Source organism: Tamandua tetradactyla (assembly GCF_023851605.1).
Source record: "Tamandua tetradactyla isolate mTamTet1 chromosome 15 unlocalized genomic scaffold, mTamTet1.pri SUPER_15_unloc_1, whole genome shotgun sequence".
In the NCBI taxonomy this organism is placed as follows: domain Eukaryota; kingdom Metazoa; phylum Chordata; class Mammalia; order Pilosa; family Myrmecophagidae; genus Tamandua; species Tamandua tetradactyla.
The window spans coordinates 1284634-1304888 of record NW_027518244.1 but is presented as its reverse complement, the minus strand read 5'-3'; the positions used below and the strand labels follow the sequence as shown (position 1 = coordinate 1304888).

General features: G+C 35.2%; 1 pseudogene; it reads left to right on the top strand.

The window, feature by feature from the left end:
- The first annotated feature begins 6107 nt into the window (after nt 1-6107).
- On the top strand, nt 6108-7000 carry LOC143672762 (olfactory receptor 7A10-like; annotated as a pseudogene).
- Nucleotides 7001-20255: the final 13255 nt, after the last annotated feature.

Below are 20255 nucleotides of genomic sequence, written 5' to 3'. Positions count from 1 at the left end.
CCACCATGCCTAGATCCAGGTTTGATTCCTGGTGCCTATCCATGCAGAAAAAAAAAATACCCAATTGGCTATCTGTATTGACAGATGGTATGATGATTTATATGGATAAACCTAAGTATCCAGAAGAAAACTTCTAAAGCTCATAAATGAATCCAACTACATGCAGGCTGCAAGATTGACTAGCAAAAATCAATTGTATTTTATACACCAGCAAAAAATATTCCTAATTGGAAACTTAAAAAGTTCATTCACCACAGCATTTAAAGAGTAAAATACTCCTTAACTAAAGAGGTGAAGGGTTTGTGCACTGAAAAAAAAAAAAACATTACTAGGAGAAGACCTGAGTAAATGGCAAAACATCTAGTGTTCTTGGATAGTAAGAATTAATATTATTAAACTGTCAATAAAACCCAAACAATTAGTTTGCATTTAAACCTGATTAAATTACCAGAAGCCTTTTTTTCCTTTTTTTTGGCAGAAATGGGAAAGCTTATTCTCATTCATGCGGAATGACACTTCACTAGAATTGCAGTACCACCTTAGAGTGTTGCATTGATTTATTTTCTTATCTCTTGGACACTTTAGACTTCATTCTCAGACTAAAGTTAAGCATTGCTAAACAAATATTTTGAATAATTAAAAACAAATGATAGAGTAATGATGTGGGAGAAAGAAGAGACAGTGAAACAAGAGGAAATAATATTGAGGGAGGGTAACTCCATGTATGAAAGCCAACACCATAGGAGGCAGATGAAAGAGACAGAAGATATTTTATTGTACCCAGAATCTCGCTCCTGAATCAGCTTTAGAGAAGTCATCATGGGAAATCTTGAAAATCTAGAGACCGCACTTAAAGAGAGATGACCTCCTACAGGGAGAAAGGCATCCACTGGGATAAGAGGTGAATATGAAACCCCAGAGCTTTTACCCAAGGGTAAAAATGGGAACAAGCTTTCATTGTGTTTTCTTTCTTACCTCCAGAGAACTAAACATCTCAGGATATAAAGAGATAAGAAAATACCTCATAAATGAGGCTCATGGGAATGAACTCTCCAAAACCCTGGAAACTGTAAATGCTTCTCTACACTATTGTAAGTTTATTTACTAATCACTGATGAGGAGAAAACTTAACTGTGACTTGTAGAGACCTCATAAGGAGTTCCATCTTCCTGTCCTTCTGGAAGCAGAGCTTCCAACTTCTTCATTCAACAAGAATCTTCATTGCTGACACCAGACCCTTCTTTGATAATTTCTGGGTGAGTCACGAAATCTTCATAAGTGTTAGGACAACGTATTATGGCCCCAGAGAGCCCTATTATTAGTTTTAACTTTAGGGGTATCAATAGGGAAACCATGTAAAGAAAATTTTTTGTACAATTACTGGAAGTATCTCTTTAACTGCATTCATCCTTTTTTTTTTTTTTTGGTTATTCCACAACCGTGTAGTCATCAAATACTTCACAGTAAGCACTAAATATTATTCCGGGAATAAAGAAATGTATAAGACATTTTTTCATTCTTTCAAAGAGATTAAATCTAAGCAGGGCAAGAGACATAAAAATGAGCACATGCAGTGTCCTGAGATGGCACTGAAATCCTGGTGAAAAGGATCCAAAAGTTTGGACTCATCCTGTGCAGGTTAGTGATGGCTTCCCAAGGGCACTGAGAATTGTACTGAGCTTTGAAGGAGGAATTAGAGTCATTCCTGAAGGAGAAAGGGGTAGAAGCATACCAAGAAGAGATGACAGAGGGACAAAATGGGATCAATGTAACTGTTAGGTGTGGTTGAGATCTAAAGATAGCTGTTAATATCTGCTGAACAAGGAGAGTCAGGGTGTGAAAAGTGGAACATAAGCCTGGTCAGTTCAGCAGCAGCCAGGTAAGAGAGAGCCTTGTGTTTTGTCCACAAGATCAGTATTTATGTGTGAAATTATTGGAGAGTCAGTCAGGACAGGGTTTATAGAAGGTGATGTTTTGCAAAGGTTTGCCCTGTGAAAAGCTCACTCAAAGTCCCTTTCTGTTGTTAAATCCCTGAAGAGGTGATAAAGATATGAAAATACCAGAGTGGAAGTGGGTTTGGAGGTTTGTTGAATGACTCGGCATGGTGTTTAATCATAATGTACAAAATATTCTCTATTATTACTGAGCACAATAATGGACATTGTACATTTATCATTTTATTTAATTCTTTCAATTACTCTATGAAATTGGGAACACTCTTCTTAAAAATGGGTGAAGAATGTAAAACTTACTGAAGTGTTTTTTTCTTGTCCAAGGTATATAATCACATCTGGAATGAAGCTCTGAGTTACCTGTTTCCTTGGTTTTTGGAATTCACTAATAATTTTACTTCTTAACAAACAAATTTTAGAAGATTTGGATTTCACTAATAATTTTCCTTCTTAACAAACAAATTTTAGAAGAGTGTTAGGCTTACAGAAAAATTATGAGAATGGTAGCGACAGTTTCCAAACCCCCCACCATTTTCCCAAAACTTAACATCACCTATGCAGAATCCCACATCATATTTATTTGTAATACTTTTTAAGCTCTTTCCGACATTGGTAGTCTCTCACTGTTTTTGTTTGTGATTACCTGGATAACCTGTGGGAGTACTGTGCAGATGTTATGTAAAATGTCTCTCAGTTGGATATTCTTTGATGTTTTTGTCATGAATCAGGTGACATTTTGGGTTTTTGTAGGAAGACATCAGAGATAAAGTGCTATTTTCATTACATCATGCATCTAGGGTACACCTTATGACCGTGAATTATCACTGTTGATGTTCACCTAGAATAACAGTGCTTGCCAGCTTCCCTTACTTTAAAGTTCCTCATTTCCCCCTTTCCCATACATCACTTTTGGAAACAAGCCACTTTGTGAATCCCACACTTTAGAATCTTGGAATCTTCTTGGGAGATCAAAATCTACCTACATTATTGGAATTCTTCTACATGGAAGATTTGCCTTTCTATGAATTAGTTAATACACTAATTTACTTATGCTTGCATATGTTCATGGCATTTATTTTATACTTCGAGTTATGACACCATACTGCTTTATTTCCTGGCTCAAGTTGTGCCAGTTTGGCCATGGGATCCTTGCCAACTCTTCCACATATGTCTTTGATATGCTTATCATTGAGGGCTTTATTTTAGCACTTATTTAATTTCTGGCACTACAAGATGTTCTAGGCTCTTCTGGATATTTCTTGATGCCATCCTAGAGTCAGACATTTCTCCAAGGACCCATTTTATTGGAAGAAGGTGTGAAAACCAAGCTCTTGGCACTATCAATGCCCCTTCCTATTGGAACCTCTAGGCCTTCTCCTCTAACAGAGTGAGAAAATACATGTGTCTACCAACCTGTGTATATTCACATGTCTATAATCAACTCTACATTTAACCTTCTGTGTCTATAGTAACCTATACAACAGTTCATGCCAATGTTTCTAACTCTAAACCATGCCCATATAGAACTGTTTCTCTTCCTCCCCTTGTTTATGTGTAACTTCCACTCCACAGTGAGAAACGAATTCCCACAGCTGTCATCCATTTACTTAACTGCTTCATTCCAGTATGTAGCATAGAAGTAAAAGAATTGTTGACATACACTGTGATGGTATACACTTTATCTACCAGTGAACAGTACATTTGTGAAGTTCTCTTCCCTTCATTCTCCATACTCTATTCATATCCAATATTACTATTTTAGCACCTATCCCACTCATAGCCTCAGTAAGGTTATTACATACATTTGAAATAGAGTTATATTGATTCCTCACATGTTGCATTCCATCTTGGGGTTCCCTTGATCTTGAAATGAATCTTTATTTGCTTATGTTTGGGTGCACACTTTGTGTTATAATGGTCAATGTGTTTTAACAAATGCATAAAGTCAAGAGTCTGTAATTATTGTTTTATGCAGAACAGTTTCACTACATGGAAAATTTCCCTGTGCTTCACCCATTCAACCCTTTTATCTTCCTCCCCAGTCCTTTGGCAACCAGTGATTGTTGTATCATCTCTATTTGGACTCATCCAAAGAGTTTTATAATTGAAATGAGAATTATGTAGCATGTGCAGATTGGTTGCTTTCAATCAACAAGAATCGTTTGGGATTCATCGTTGACTTTGGGGCTGGTTGGAGGATTTATTTTTATCACTGAGTGACATTCCATGGTATAGCTATAGCAGAGTATGTTTATCCTTTCACTTATTAAAAGACATCTTTGTTGATTTCAGATTTTGGGGATTACAATAAAGCTGTGATGAACATTCATGTGTAGGATTTGCATGAATTTCTGTTTTCAATCAGCTGCACACGTCAAGGCACAATTGCTGCATTGTATGATTCAACTATGTTCAATTTTACAAGAAACTGCCAAACTCTCTGTGCCCTTATGTTTTCTTCCTAAATATGAATGAGAGTTCATATTGCACCATAGCCTAACCAGCCACTGATATTGTCAGTGTTTAGGCTTTAGATTTTCTAATAAGTTTGGATGTTATGTCACTGCTATTTAATATTGCAAATCCCTAATGGCAAATAATGTTGACCATCTTTTCCTGTGCCTATTTGCCAATTGCACAACATATTTATTTAGGTTTCTGTTCAGAAACCCAATACTCTATTCATATCCAATATTACTATTTTAGCACCTATCCCACTCATAGCCTCAGTAAGGTTATTACATACATTTGTAATAGAGTTATATTGATTCCTCACATGTTGCATTCCATCTTGGGGTTCCCTTGATCTTGAAATGAATCTTTATTTGCTTATGTTTGGGTGCACACTTTGTGTTATAATAGAGTTTAGAGCCCATTCTAAACTGTTTGCTTTCTTATTAAGTGTTAAGTGGTCTTTGTATTTTTTGGATACAAATTATTTATCTGATATGCATTTTGCAAATATTTTTGAAATCTGTGAATTTTCTTTCTGTTCCCTCATTATTTTCTCTCAAGGATCAGGGATTTTATATTTGAATAAAGTGCAACATATAACTTTTCTTTTGTCTTTCATCCTGCTTTGGGTGTTATATCCAAAAATTCATCACCAAAACATTGGACCTGAGAAATTCTTCTATGTCTTGTCTGGAAGTTTTACAGCTTTCATTTTAATTTTAAATGTAGATTTCACTTTAATTAAGTCTGTGGAATACATAAAATATGTGTACACTATTTTTTATTTTTGGGTGTGTTCATTCCATTGTTCCTGCAACATTTGTTGAAAGGACCATATTTTCCCCATTGAATTGCTCTTGCTCCCTTGGAAAAGATTGGCTGACTGTATTTCTGTTTGTCTATACTTGAGTTCACCCACGATAGTTTGTTTGTTTATATCCCAACACCACACTCATTATCATAATTTTATTGTTAGACTTGAAATTGGGTACGATAGATCCTGCATCTTCTTAATTCTTCATCTGAATTGTTTAGGCTATCTTGCTAACTTGCTTTTCCATAGAAACCTTAGGAAAAAATTTGTCAATATACACAAACTATGTTGCTGGCATTAAGAATGGAATTGAGTTGAAATTGTTGATAATGTTGGGAAGAAATGGCATCTTAACAATATTGAATCTTCTTAGCCATGAATAATGAATAATTAGTTTATTAATTAATTTATTTACTTTTACATTTTATTGTAGTAACTTATATACAACACAAAATTTATCATTCAACCATTTTCAGGTGTGCAATTTGGTAATATTTACTAAATTGAAAATTGTGCTACCATCATCAAAATGCATTACCCCAACTGTTCCACCACATGACACAGAATGACTGGGCAAAAGGATTCTTGAATAAAATAAAGATTATGAGGATGTGTAGCTGAAAGTTTAGCCTTGCCAAAATGTTCACAATTATGGAGAATCATCACTGGCCATCAAAGGCATCAAGGATAAGGAGCACTTGACTTCTGTAATATTTTCAGATATAGGCCTTAGCTCTATATGTATAAACAAATAATAATTTATTGTGTTATCCATACCATCTGTGTTAAAATTTGCTGGTCAATGTTTGTGACTAAAAGTCCATTGCTGTGGGCTGTTTTCCAGCAGTTTCATCAGCCACATGGTACTATAAAACCAAACACATGTTTCAGAATTTGTCCTCCTTGGGGTCTCAGAAGATACTGAATTGCAGTCCCTGCTATTGACGCTCTTCCTGATGATGTACCTGATCACTCTCACTTGGGATCTGCTCATAATCCTGGCCATCACCTCTGATTCCCACCTGCACACACGCATGTACATCTTCCTTGCTAACCTGTCTTTTGAAGACATCAGTTTCATCTCTACCACTGTCCCAAAAAATGCTGGTGAACATCCAGACAGAGAGCAAAATCATAACTTATGAAAACTGTCTCTCCCAGATGTATTTTTTCATGGTTTCTGGAGGATTAGACAACTTGCTCCTGATTTTGATGGCCTATGACCATTATGTGGCCATCTGACACCCAATGCACTATATGGTCATTATGAACCCCAGGCTCTGTGGTCTCCTATTGCTGATGTCCTGGCTATTAAGTATGCTGGACTCTTTTTTACTTGATGTAATGATTTTGCAATTGTCTTTTTGTACTGAGTTGAGAATTCTCCACATTTTCTGTGAACTTTATCAAGTAATCCAACTTGCTTATTCTGACACATTCCTCAATGACTGAGTGACACATTTTCAGTTGGAATTGCAGGTGTTATTCCACTCACTGGTATCCTTTTCTCTTACTCTAAGATTATATCCTCCATTTTGAGGATTTTATCAGCCGGGGGCAAGTATAAAGCATTTTCTACTTGTGGGTCTCATCTTTCAGTAGTGTCCTTGTTTTAGGGCACAGGTTTGGAGTGTATCTTAGTTCTGTTGCTACCCAATATGCAAGGGCTAGTGCAATTTCTTCAGTGATGTATATGGTGGTCACTCCCATGCTGAACCCTTTTATCTATAGTCTTAGAAACAAGGACATAAAGCATGCCTTTAAAAGACTTAACAGATGAGAAGTATTCTCTCTATAAAATGAAGATTTGTCTCTTCCTTCTGTCACTGCTATTACTCAACATTTTGCTAGAAGTTCTAGCTAGCGCAGTCAGGCAGGAAAAGGAAAGAAAAGCCATCCAAACCAGAAAGGAAGAATTAAAACTTTCATGTTTTGCAGAGAATATGATGCTACATTTGGAAAATCCTGAGGAATCTATGATAAAGCTTCTTGAGCTAATGAACAAATTCAGCAAAATGGCAGGATAAAAGATCACTGTGCAAAATCAGTAATATTTTCATGTACAAACAATCACATAACTGAGGAGACAATTAAGGAAAAAATTCCATTCAAAATAGGAACTAATGGAATAAAAAAATCTAAGAATAAACTTAATTGGGCAAGTAAAGGACCAGCACTCCAACAATTCCATAACATTGATTAAAAAAATACCAAAGAGGATTTAAGATGTGAAAAGACCTTTCCTGCTGATGGGTAGGAAGGTTGTATGTAGTTAAGATTCTAGTTCTACCCAGATTGATCTACAGATTAACATGATACTAATCAAAACTGCAACAACCTAGTTTGAATGCATAGAAAAGATATAGTTATAAAACTTATTTGGAAGGGAAAGAGTCCTTGAATAATAGCTAAAAATATGCTTAAAGAAAATGAAGTGAAAGTAATGACACTTTCTGATTTTAAGGCTTGTTATAAAACCACAGTGATTAAAACATCATACTACTGGCCCAAAGGATAAAGTATTTACCAATGGAATTGAATTGAGAGTGCTGAAATAGACCACCAAATCTATGGTCAACTGATCTTTGACAAGGGTCCCAAAACCACTGAACTAAGACAGAATATTCATTTAAATAAATGGGCATGGCAGGACCTGATATCAACAGACAAACGAATGAAAAAGAACTCTAACCATTTACCCTATAAACAAAAATTAACTCAAAGTGGATCAAAAACCTAAATGTAAGAACTAGCACCATAAAACTCCTAGAAGAACATATAAGGAAACATTTTCAAGACCTAGTAATAGGAGGTAGTTTCCTAAACTTTACATCCAAAGCATAAGCCATAAAAGGAAAAATAAATAAATAGGAATGCCTCAAAATCAAATGCTTCTGTGCCTCAAAAGATTTTGTCAAAAAGGTGGAGAGGCAGCCAATGGGTGAGAGAAAATATTTGGAAGTCATGTATTAGATAACGTTTGATATCTTGTAAACATAAGGAAATCATACAAATCAACAACAAAAGAACAAACAACCCAACTTTTTATTTTATTTTGTTCAAAACCTATTTTTTGTAGCATATGGTTGATTTTAACTTGGATAGCTCATTTCAACAGCCTTAACACACGGGGCCATGAAGGAGGACTTGTAGTTCAGTATAGCTAGTGTAATACCTGGATATATCTGTATTGGTTTGTTTAGCTGTTGGAATGCAATATACCAGAAATGGAATGGCTTTAAGCATAGTGGATTTAATAAGTTACAAGTCCATGGTTCTTAGACTTTGAAACTGTCCAATTAAGGCACCAACAGCAGGTCGCCTTCATTCAAGAAAGGCTAATGCCAGCCAGAACACCTTTGTCAGCTGGGAAGGCACATTCCTGGCATATGCTGGTCCCTTGCTCCCAGGCTCTGTTGCTTTCAGCCACTGTTTCCTGTGAGGGTTCCTCATGTGGTGTCTGTAGGCCTTCATTTAGCTGTTCTGGGTCAAAACTCTGGATTTCACCTCTTAGTTTAGCATCTGATGGGGTCTTAGATTTCTTCTCTTCAGGTTCTGGTGATTTCTGTAAGTCCTTGCTTAGCACCCTGACTATTTCTGTCTTGATCTTCAAACATCTACATTGGCTCTGTCTTTTGGCTCTGGATTGTTTAAAATCTCATGGCTACATCTGCTGGGTTCCAAGTATCTCCAAACATCTGAGTCTCTCTCCTAGCTCTTTCCAAAATGTTTACTCATTTAAAGAGTTCCAGTAAACTAATCCAGGCTCATCTGAAATGGGTAAAGTCACATCTCCATAGAATTAAAATATCACATCCTTATTGGGCCACCTCTCTGAGGAGAGAATCTAATCAAAAGTTTTAGCAATACAGTATCAAATCAGTTTTCAATGAAATAGCTTCCCCAACAAGGGTGGATGAGCATTAAAACATGTTTTTTTTCTGGGGTACATAATATATTCAAACCCAGTACAACACTAAAGAGTATGTTGAGCAGATAGTTAAAAAGTATTGAGAAAGTCCCTTGAGGAACAGGAGAAAAAATATCAAACTATTAAGCTTTGCCACTAGAAAGCTTGTGATGCTGTCTCAAACATTACAGGCTCCAATGTCAATAGGCCAACGCCTTGATCTTGAGTCTTGCTCACGTGGAACTTATTTATGTAGCATAACATTTAAGCCTATATATAGTTATGCATAAAATACTCCAGAAAACCTTTTTAAGTGCTCAGTCATGGCCTCTTTTTCTCTAAGCTCGACTCTACAAGGAAACTCTGTACCCTCCTGCTACGTGGGATAAAGCATCCAGGGGTGGAAGTCCCTGGCAGTGTCGGATATGAAACCCAGGGATGCACTTGGTCCTGGTACTATGGGATCAACCACGCCTTACTGACCAAAAAGGGTACTAGAAATTCAATAAAATAAGGTATCAGACACTGACATTGTTCAAACAGTGTCAAGAAGATATTTTGGAGGCTACTTTTATGAAAGCTATAGCTAGATATTTCTATTTACCATGGTTTACCAAACTCCAAAAAAATTAGTTCCTGTTAATTCTAAAGAACACTTGGATCTCTATTTGTGATTCTACAAAATGTCATGCACTATGGTAACTTTCCAGAAACCTACAACCTCTAGATGGGTTACTAGGCCAAATAAGTCCTGAATACCAGAGGGCTAGCCTCGCCAAGATCATCAACTTGTTTCATCCCCCAACCCATATTATCAACAGCCCTTTCTACATGAAAAAGTTAGAATGGGCATAGCCCAAATACCCCTAAGGATTGGGAGAAATATCAATGGAGAAGGAGGAGTTATAACAGAGAAGGTAGGACTTAAATCAGTAAGAATGTTGAATTATTATATTGATATCTTTTTAGTCTACAGTGTGTTTGAGCACCTAGTAGGAAAGACCTAAAATTGTGTAACTGTAACCCATACAATACTCTGAAATCTGTTCTCTAACTGCTTATTGCAATGTTCTTTCAGATGTATTGCTGTTTTGTACCTATGTTGTATTTCACAATAAAAAAATATTGGAAAAGGATCCTTTGTCTCAAGTTTAGAAATTTGCTAATAATTAACAGTGGGTATGTTCTAAGATCTAAATCTAGATATTTTTATCAGAGTATAGAAAGATATCTACTTTTATTTTTATTTTTTTATTTTTAATTTATTTTTTGATGGGCAGGCACTGGGAAGAGAGATATCTACTTTTGCTCATTTCTACAATCCTGTCTTACCTTTTTTCAGATTTGTGGCTTCATTTGGATGAGTAATGAGAAAACAGGAAAAATCCCTATTTTTACACAAAAATGTATTTATCATTATTAACATTACTGTTATTATTGTTTATTTCTCAATGCAATTTTTTGAGATTATTCACATAGCAAACAGAGCCATCCAATGTATAAATCAGTGGCTCTCAGTATCATCACGTGGTTGTACATGCAACCTAATGTTCTATTTTAGAGCATTTTCATTGCTCCAGAAAAGAAATGAAAATGAAAAAGAAACCCCAAAACCTCTCACATCCCTTATTCCTCCTATTTTTGACCCTTAGTACTTGTGTGGTATGTGTGTTAGTGTCGATGAAAGAAGATTAAGATATTACTCTCAAGTATAGACCTTGGATTGCATTAGGTACATTTTCCTCCATACCCCCTTCCTTATTAGCTCCTTATGATAGAGTACATTAGTTCTGGTTTATGAAAGAACTTATTGATATTTATATGGTTAATCACAGTCATTATCCACAACAGGATTCACTGTGTTGTACATTTCCATGCTTTAACCTCAACTTTCCTTCTGGTGAATACATGACTCTAAACATCCACTTTCCACCACATTCAGACAAAATACAATACATTATTTATTCTCATAATAACATGTTACCATCACCTGTATTCATTTCCATGTAGTTATGTTTGACCTAGGTAAATGCTTTTCACATATTAGCAACCCATTCTTTAGCCTCATTCTATCCCCTTGTATTCTATATCCTATATTTTGTGTCTCTATGTTTACTTATTATAATTCTCATATTAGTGAGATCATACAATAGTTTTCCTTTGTGTCTGGTTTTTTTGACTTAAAATACTCTCCTAAGGTTCATCCATGTTGTCACATGTTTCAGAACTTCTTTCCTTCTTAATACTGAATAATATTCCATCATATGTTAATATCACATTTTCTCCATTCATTTACTCCTTGATGGACACTTGGATTGTTTCCATCTTTTGACAATTGTGAATAATGTTGCTATAAACATCATTGTGCAAATGTATCTTCATGTCCCTGCTTTCAGATCTTCTGTGTATGTTCCAATATTTTGGTTTTCTAAAGCTCCCAGAATGCAATATATCAGCAATGGTCTGGCTTTTAAGAATGGGAATTTATTAGCTTAAAAATTTACCATTCTAAACCTGTGAAAATGTCCAAATTAAGGATGATATCTCCTCTGAAGAAAGACTTTAGGACAGACAATGCATCTGGGAACCTCTGTTACATGGAAAGGGACATGGCCAATATCTGCTGGTTCTTGTCTCCTGGGTTTCACTGTGTTCATTTTTTGGTTCCAGAGACTTCCTCTCTCCACTACACTGGGGCTTTTTTCTCTCTAAACTCTCTCAACCTTTTCTGTCCTTTATCCTGTCATTTAGGACTGTCAGAAAAGGTTTAAGACACATCTTGAATTGGCTGGGTTACATCTCACTGAAATAACATAACCCCAAAATCCCAGCAATAATGGGTCTGCATACACAAGAATGGATAAAAAGAACATGGACTTTTCTGGGTTACATAACAGCTTCAAACCAGCACATTCCACACTCTCTACCCTCAAAAGTCATGTTTATTCTATATGCAAAGTACAATCATTTAATTATAATAACTCAAATGTCTTAAATCATTTTGGTAACAATATTAAGTACACAGTCTCAAAATATCAATTACATGCATTGTTCTAAAGCAAACTTCTGCTCTAGCAGTGAACCTGTGAAAATTACAACACATTATCTGCTTCCAATATACAAAGGAGTGACCATGATAAGTCATTTCTATTTACATAGTAGGAAACTGGAAGGAAAATGGTTCTCAGACCCAAACGGATCTGAAAGCATGCAAAGCATTCTTCATTAAATTTCCAAGTCTGAAAGACATCTATACAATGATGTTCATTCTCAAGGTTTGATAGAGCAGCAGCCCTATTCTACCCTTGGGCTTAGCAGAGGCTCAGGTCTCTCCAAACACTGGGGTGAAGGGCTTAATATCTACAAGCATTGGGGAGATCACCATTCTCTCGTTCGACATTCTTCAAGCATTGGGTTGACAGCCAGACACTCTGCCATCTCCAGGGCACCGGCTTCATGCTCTCAGAACAGTAAGAGGTGGACAGGTGCTCCTTAATTCCTGAGCAATGTACTCCACCTTTTCAGAATCCTGGGGCAGCAGCACTTTTCACAAACAATGGGACATAAGACCCTTCCTCTGAACACTCCAGGGCAAACTCACCATTTCTGCATGTGTGGATGTATCCACTCTACTGGTTTGAGGTTCCCTGAGTTCAGATCTTGGCATCAATGATGATGCCTAATGTCTTGGTTTGAAGGAATTTTGTATCCTAGAAAAGCCATGTTTCAATCCTGATTCATATTGTGGAGGTAGCTGTTTCTTTTAAACCCTATCCAGTATTGTAGGTTCGAGATTTGATTAGATTATCTCTACAGAGATGTGTCACAATAAATTGTGGGTATTATCCTTTGATTAGAGGTAGACATGAATCGACTCACTCAATGTGGGTCTTGATTTGTTTAATGGAATCCTTTAAAAGAGGGAAACATTTTGGAGAGAGCTGGAAGTGAGAGAAGGCCAAGAGCTCATGCACCCAGAGACCTTTTTAGATGAAGGAAAGCACCCCTGAAATAAGAAGCCAGGAGATGATGCTAGCAGACATCCATATGTTTGCCATGAGCCTTTCCTGTTGAGACAGAAATCCTTAACTTCATCAGCCTTTCTTGAGTGAAGATAACAGCTTATTGTCTTAATTTGAACATTTTTATAGATTTCCTTTAATAGGGATATTTTCATAGCCTTAGAACTGTGAACTAGCAACTTAAATTTAGAACTGTGAACTAGCAACTTAATAAATTCCTCCTTTTAAATGCCATTCAGTTTCTGGTTTATGGCATTCTGGCAGCTCACAAACTGAAACTGTTTACTTGTTTTTTTATTGTTGGGTTGTAGGATTTCTTTCTTTCTTTCTTTTCTTTTTTACATTGACAGGCACCAGGAATAGAATCAGGTCTCAGCATGGCAGTAGCATTTATTTTTATACTCTGGATATTAGAACCTTACCAATCTGTTGTTTCCAAATATTTTCTCCAAGTGAGCTGGTTTCCTTTTCATGGTTTTACAAAATTCTTTGACATGCAGAAGTATTTAACTTTGCAGAATTACCTATCTATTATTTCTTTCAAAGTTTTACTTTAGGTGTAAATGTTAAGATACTATCACCTATCACTATATTTTGAAGATGTTTCCCTACATTTCTTACAGTAATTTTATGGTACTCAGAAATAAGACACTTCACAGAAAAAGCTGGAACCCTGCTGTGTCTCATTCCCAGGAAAACTTGATACTGATTACACCTCTTCATGAGTCCTGGACCTGTCGTGTTTGGAAAATCTGATTGGGGTCAATCCTAACTGGAGCCAGACATCCAGGATAAATTTGCTAGAGGTAATAAGGTGAGTATTAAAATCTTTCTCATTGAAGCCAGCATCACCCTAACACCAATAATAAAAGGATAATGCAAAAAAAATTACAGAAAAATTTCCCTAATGAACAAAGTTGCAAAAATCTTCAGCACAATATTTGCAAATAGAATCCAGTAGCATATTAAAAGATTATACACCATAACCAATTTTTCTTTTTTACTTTTATTTAAGAAAACAAACAATACACTTAGAACCACCAACAATGGATATCTTAGTAAGCTTAGCCATATAAATATATTTAAATAAAGTATCCATATAATCATTGTAAAGCCTGTGTTTGTGCAGTAAGTTTCAAAAACCAATTTAAAATTAATGCAATAAGAAAAAAATCTACATATTCAGATAGGAAAGTTCTTAAATCCTAAATACTAAACATGAACTTAGATACCATTTGATCAGTTTTTAAAACTGTCAATGTTCTCAAAATATCAAGTAGAAAGTTCTTTCAAATATCTGCATTGCTATAGTAATGATATATGATACTAAATATGTTCCTGATTTCAGGAAAATATGAAGATGAAAATATTTCTACAATTAAAATATGGAAATTTTAAACACCTAAAATGAATATCTAAGTTAGCTTATCCATAGGCATATTTAAAAAATCTAGGTAATCATTGTAAAGTCTGTTTTTACAAATGTCTCATAAACCAATTTAAAATAAAACATGGAACAAAAAATCTATACATTATCAGAGTTACTTGAATTCTAAATATTAAACAGGATCTTACATACTATTTGACTAACTATCAAAATTGTGTGCATCCTCAAAATATTAAGTAAAAAGTTATTACAAATATCAACTTTGCTATAACAGTGAGCTGTGTTACTAAGTACTTTCAATTATTTATTTCAGGAATTTATTTTATCTAATATTACTATAACTGCCTATAGTTTTTTAAAACCACTTTTTTAGCTGTAAAATATAACATATATATACAAAGAAAAGAAAGAAAAAGAGCAATGATTTTCAAAGCGCACTTCTTTAATCAGCTGGAGAACAGTTCCAGAGCTTGTCATGGGTTACCATGACCTCAACTCAGATTTTTCTTTCTAGCTGCTCCAAAATACTGGCAGCTGTATCAGAGTCATAATAATGTGATCAAACAGTGTCTGTCTTTTTGTGTTTGACTTTTTTCACTCAGCATTATATCCTCCAGGTTCACCCACATTGTCATATGTTTTGGGACGTTATTTTTCTAAATGCTGCATAATATTCCACTGTATGCATATACCACATTTTTTATCTTCTCGTCTGTTGATGCACATCTAGATTATTTACATCTCTTGGCAATTGGGAATAGTGCTACTATGAATATTAGCATGCAAAAGCCCATTCATGTCACTGCTCTCAACTTTCTGGGTATATACTGAGTATTGACATTGCTGGGTCACAGGACAACTCAATATTTAGTTTTCTGAGGAATCACAAAACTGATTTTCACAGGGGCTGAGACCAATTGCAGTTTATCTGAGCTATGCAAGGGTGGTTCAACATAATAAAAGCAATTAATGTAAAACAAATTAACCAAATTAAGGGAATAAATGACATGATTATCTATACTGTTTTAAAGAAGACATTTTACAAATCCCAGTGCCCTTTCTTGATATAAACACTTAGAAAAAGAGGACAAGAAAGAAATTCACTTAACATGGAAAATGGCATATTTGAAAATCCTAGCTAACATCATACTCAGTGGTGAAAGATTGATATCTTTCTCTGTAAGATCTGGAAGAAGACAAGGATGTCCATTGTCACCACAGTTATTCAACTTTGTGCTGAACCTAATTACTGGTGCACTGAAACACAAATATTGGGTGGCTTTGTATGTTGACTGTAATAGGGTCTATTCTAGTTTGCTAGTTTTTGGAATGTAATATAACAGAAATGGAATGGTTTTTATATAGATGAATTTAATAAGCTGCTAGTTTGCAGTTCTAAGGCCGAAAAAATTTCCCACTTAAAGTAAGTCTACAAAAATGTCCAAATTTAAGGATAAAGGGAAAGATACCTTGGTTCAAGAAGGTCAATGATTTTCAGGGTTTTGTTCCCCACTGGAAAGGCATGTGACAAACACGGTGATATCTACTAGCTTCCTCTCCAGGTTTTTTGCTTCATGAAGCCCCCCAGCAGCATTCTCCATCTTCAACTCCAAGGATTGCTGGCTGGTGGACTCTGTGGTTCTCTCACCATTCTGTTCTGGTTCTGCAGCTCTCTTCTCATTCTGTAAAAGAAACCTCTCCAAACTGTCTCATCTTTTATAGGAATCCAGTAAACTAATTAGGACCCACGTAGAATGGCTGGAGACATGTCTCCATCTAATCAAGTTTAATACCCACATTTAATTGTGTCACATCTCCATGGAGATACTTAATCAATTTTCCAACCTACAGCCTGAATAGGGATTAGAAGGAATCATTGTTCCCAGAAGATTGTTTAGGATTAAAACATGGCTTTTCTATGGTACATAAACCCTTTCAAGACCCCATGAAAGGATGTGTTTCTGGGTCCCTTAATCAGGAATTTACCTAGGGCAAAGAAGCATGGAAAATGGTATGAAAGGAGCTATGGAGCAAAACATGCTGAAAACAAGAGCTCAGTGTTGAAACACAGTACTGGAGTTGAGCTGAGCTCTTCACTGTTTCTGGATCAGTGACTGCAGTAAAACAAAGAACCCGGCCATGGACACAGGGGACAGAAATTGGGAAAGAAATTCTTTTCTGGAAGGTGAAATATTTGCACATATTGAGTAATTCTTGAAAGATGCTATGCCTGCCCAGTGAAAGAACTAGACTCAGAGAGAACTTAAGAAGAAACTGACTGGTCAACAAGGGTTATTCTACCATTTCAGAATAAACTGGGCTGTATTGAAGAAAAGACTCAACATGCAGCCAATTTACAATAAAATCTTAGATTAGAGAGAGAGTGTGATCACCAGTTACCCATAAAAATATCAAAATGTCAAGACACCCATAGAAGATTTTAAGACATAAAAAACAGGAAGACATGACTCATTGAATATAGAAAAAGCCAAAGGAAGCAAAAATATTGGGAAAACTAGCTAAAGACATTAAGTCAACTATGCTAAATAAATTCAGTGAGCTAAGGAAAGACATGGGTATGGAACTAAAAGATATCCAGAAGATGATACATCAATAAAAGGAAGAAGTGGAATTTTTCAAAAGGAATCTACCATGAATTTTTTGGATGAAAGAATGCTGTAATGGAAATTGGAAATATAAAAAAAAATGTGTTCAATAGCAGATTAAAATAGGTAGAAGAAAAATAACTGAACAAAAGACAGGATATTTTAAACAGTGAGAAGAGTGTAAGGGATATGTTGATAAAACGTGACAAATACCATCATCCTGACAAACAAAGCTATGGCAGTTTGTTAGCTTTAGACATTCCCTATAAGAACTGGTACAAGAAGTTGTTCAGGTTGATAGAAAAGGATATTAGACAGTAGCTCAGAGGCATCTGAAAAAATAAACATCTAGGAAAAGGTAACTGCATGGGAAAATATAAGTTTCAATACCATTGTTTTCTCCTTATGTAACTCCACTTATTATTTCTTACAATATCCAAAATACAAATACATACGTAATAATCATATTTCTATGATATTAAATATGAAATATATAAAGAGGAACTGTTTTGTAAGAACAACAAGGGGCAGGCAGAGATAGGAATACACATTTTGTATGCAGTTGAGGTTAAGTTAATATAATTTCAAATTGTTGTTTTATAGCTTTTGAGTGTTAAATATAAACCCCGTGGTGACCACAAGGAAAATATCTAAAATATATACAGAATAACAAACAATAAGGGGATCAATTTATATCTCTATAATAGATCATCTACACAAAGAAAGACAGCCCTGCAGGAAATGAGGGGCAAAAATGTACAATGTATAAGAGCAGGTGATGAAATGACTAAAATGTGTCTTGTCTTTCTAGTAATTAACTGCATGTAAATGACCTAAACTCTCTCATCAAAAGACAGAGATTAGCAGAATAGATGAAAAACATGGTCCATATATATATATTGTTTATAAGAGGCAAAAATTAGACTCAAAGACAAAAATAGATAGATTGTGAAAGCATGAAAAATATTCCAATGAAATTTTACCCAAGAGAGCTTGCGTGGCTATAGAAATACCTGATATAAAATCAGTTATGGGGCACAATGAAAGAGAGTATCCCTTGATATATGCATCAGTAGACTAAGGTTTAACAATTATAAACATCTATAAATCTAATCAATGTTTCATAAAAATTATGAAACAAATATTGAGTAAACTGAAGGGAGTAATAGGTGGTTGGTGACCTCAATACACTCTTTCCACTGATGAATCAAACATCAAGTCAGATGATCAATAAGGAAATAGAAGGTTCAGAAAAAACTATAAAGATTCAGTCCTAACAGACATTAACAGATTATTCCAACCAAAAATAGTGCAATACATATTATTCTTAAGTACATATGGATCATTCACTGGGATAGGCCACATTTCAATTAACAACACAAGTATCAAAACATTTTTAAAAGGTTGAAATTATGCAAAGCCTCTTCTCTGATCACAATGGAATGAGTTAGAAATCCAAAAAAGAATTAAGTGGAAAATACACAAATATGCTGAATTGAAACAACAAACACAAACAATCAAGGTGGAATCAATAAATCACAGTGCAAATCTGGAAATATCTTGAGCCAAATGAAGAAGAAAACACAATATACCAGCACTTACAGGATGTAGCAAAATCAGGGCTAAGAGGAACATTTATGCCTACGGATATCTATATGAAAAATGAAGAAGGACCACAAATCAATAACCAAAGTTCACATCTGGAAATACTAGAAAAATATGGGCAACAGAATCTAAAGCCCATAGAAGGAAGGAAATAATAAAGATTAGTGTGTTGGAGATAAATGAAATAAACAATAGAAGAACAACTGAGAGAGACAATAAAACTAAATACTGATTCTGGGAAACAGTCAATAAAATTGTAAAAAAATAGCTCAACTAAAAAGAAAAAAGAGAGATGAAGCAGATTAATAAAATCCAAAGGGAAATGGGGATATTAATACATATTGTAGAAACTAACAGAATTATAAATGAATACTATTGATAAGTGTATGCTAATAATCTAGATAATATAAAATAAATGAACAAATTCCTAGAAATACAACTTAACTATATTGATTAAAGAATAAATATATGATCCCAACGGATCTATAATAAGTTAAGAGATTCAATGAGTAATAAAATCTTTCTGACAAGAGATGTTCAGGATGAGATAGCTTCAAGAGTGTATTCTATCAAGCATTCAAAGAAGAATTAACTCCAATACTTATTAAATGCATTGAAATTTAAGAAGAAGGAACACTTTCTAATCCATTCTATGAGGTTAACATTATTGTGAAACCCAAAGAATTATGGGCAGGCATAGCATCTTTCAAGAATTACTCAATATGTGCAAATATTTTACCTTCCAGAAAAGAATTTCTTTCCCAATTTCTGTCCCCTGTGTCCATGGCTGGGTTCTTTGTTTTACTGCAGTCACTGATCCAGAAACAGTGAAGAGCTCAGCTCAACTCCAGTACTGTGTTTCAACACTGAGCTCTTGTTTTCAGCATGTTTTGCTCCATAGCTCCTTTCATACCATTTTGGACACACCATAATGTCATAATAAGAAAGGAAACTATAGATAAATTTCCCTCATGAATATAAATGCTAATATCCTCAATAAAAAATTAGAAATTATGTGGGGTAAGATGGTGGTGATATAAGGAGGTAGGGAACTCAGTTTGTCCTCAAGAGTAGCTAGTAAATAGCCAGGAACTGTAACAACTATTTGTGGGACACCCCTGACTGGACACACATCATACAACAGTCTGGAATGGATGGAAGGACCAACATCACATTTCAGAACTGTAAGTATGTCTCCCAAACGTGGATGTTTTTGTCCCTCCACCAGTGGCATGGCAAGCTTTTTTGGAGGCACACTTTGTGGGAAAAAGAAGCAGTTTTTTACCAGGAGAAAGGGAGAGTAGTTCAACCAAACTCCAATTGTGGTTTCAATGAACCTATTTGGACTACTGAACACAAGCTTCAAGCACAAATAAACTTAGAGCAAGCAGGAAACTAATCCTAAGTTCTATTAAATCTGAAGAGAGGAGGTGGGGATGATTGAAAAGAAAAAAAAAACAGGGATTTTGGAGTTCAATGAGCTCAGAATGCCCAAAAAGGGTTGT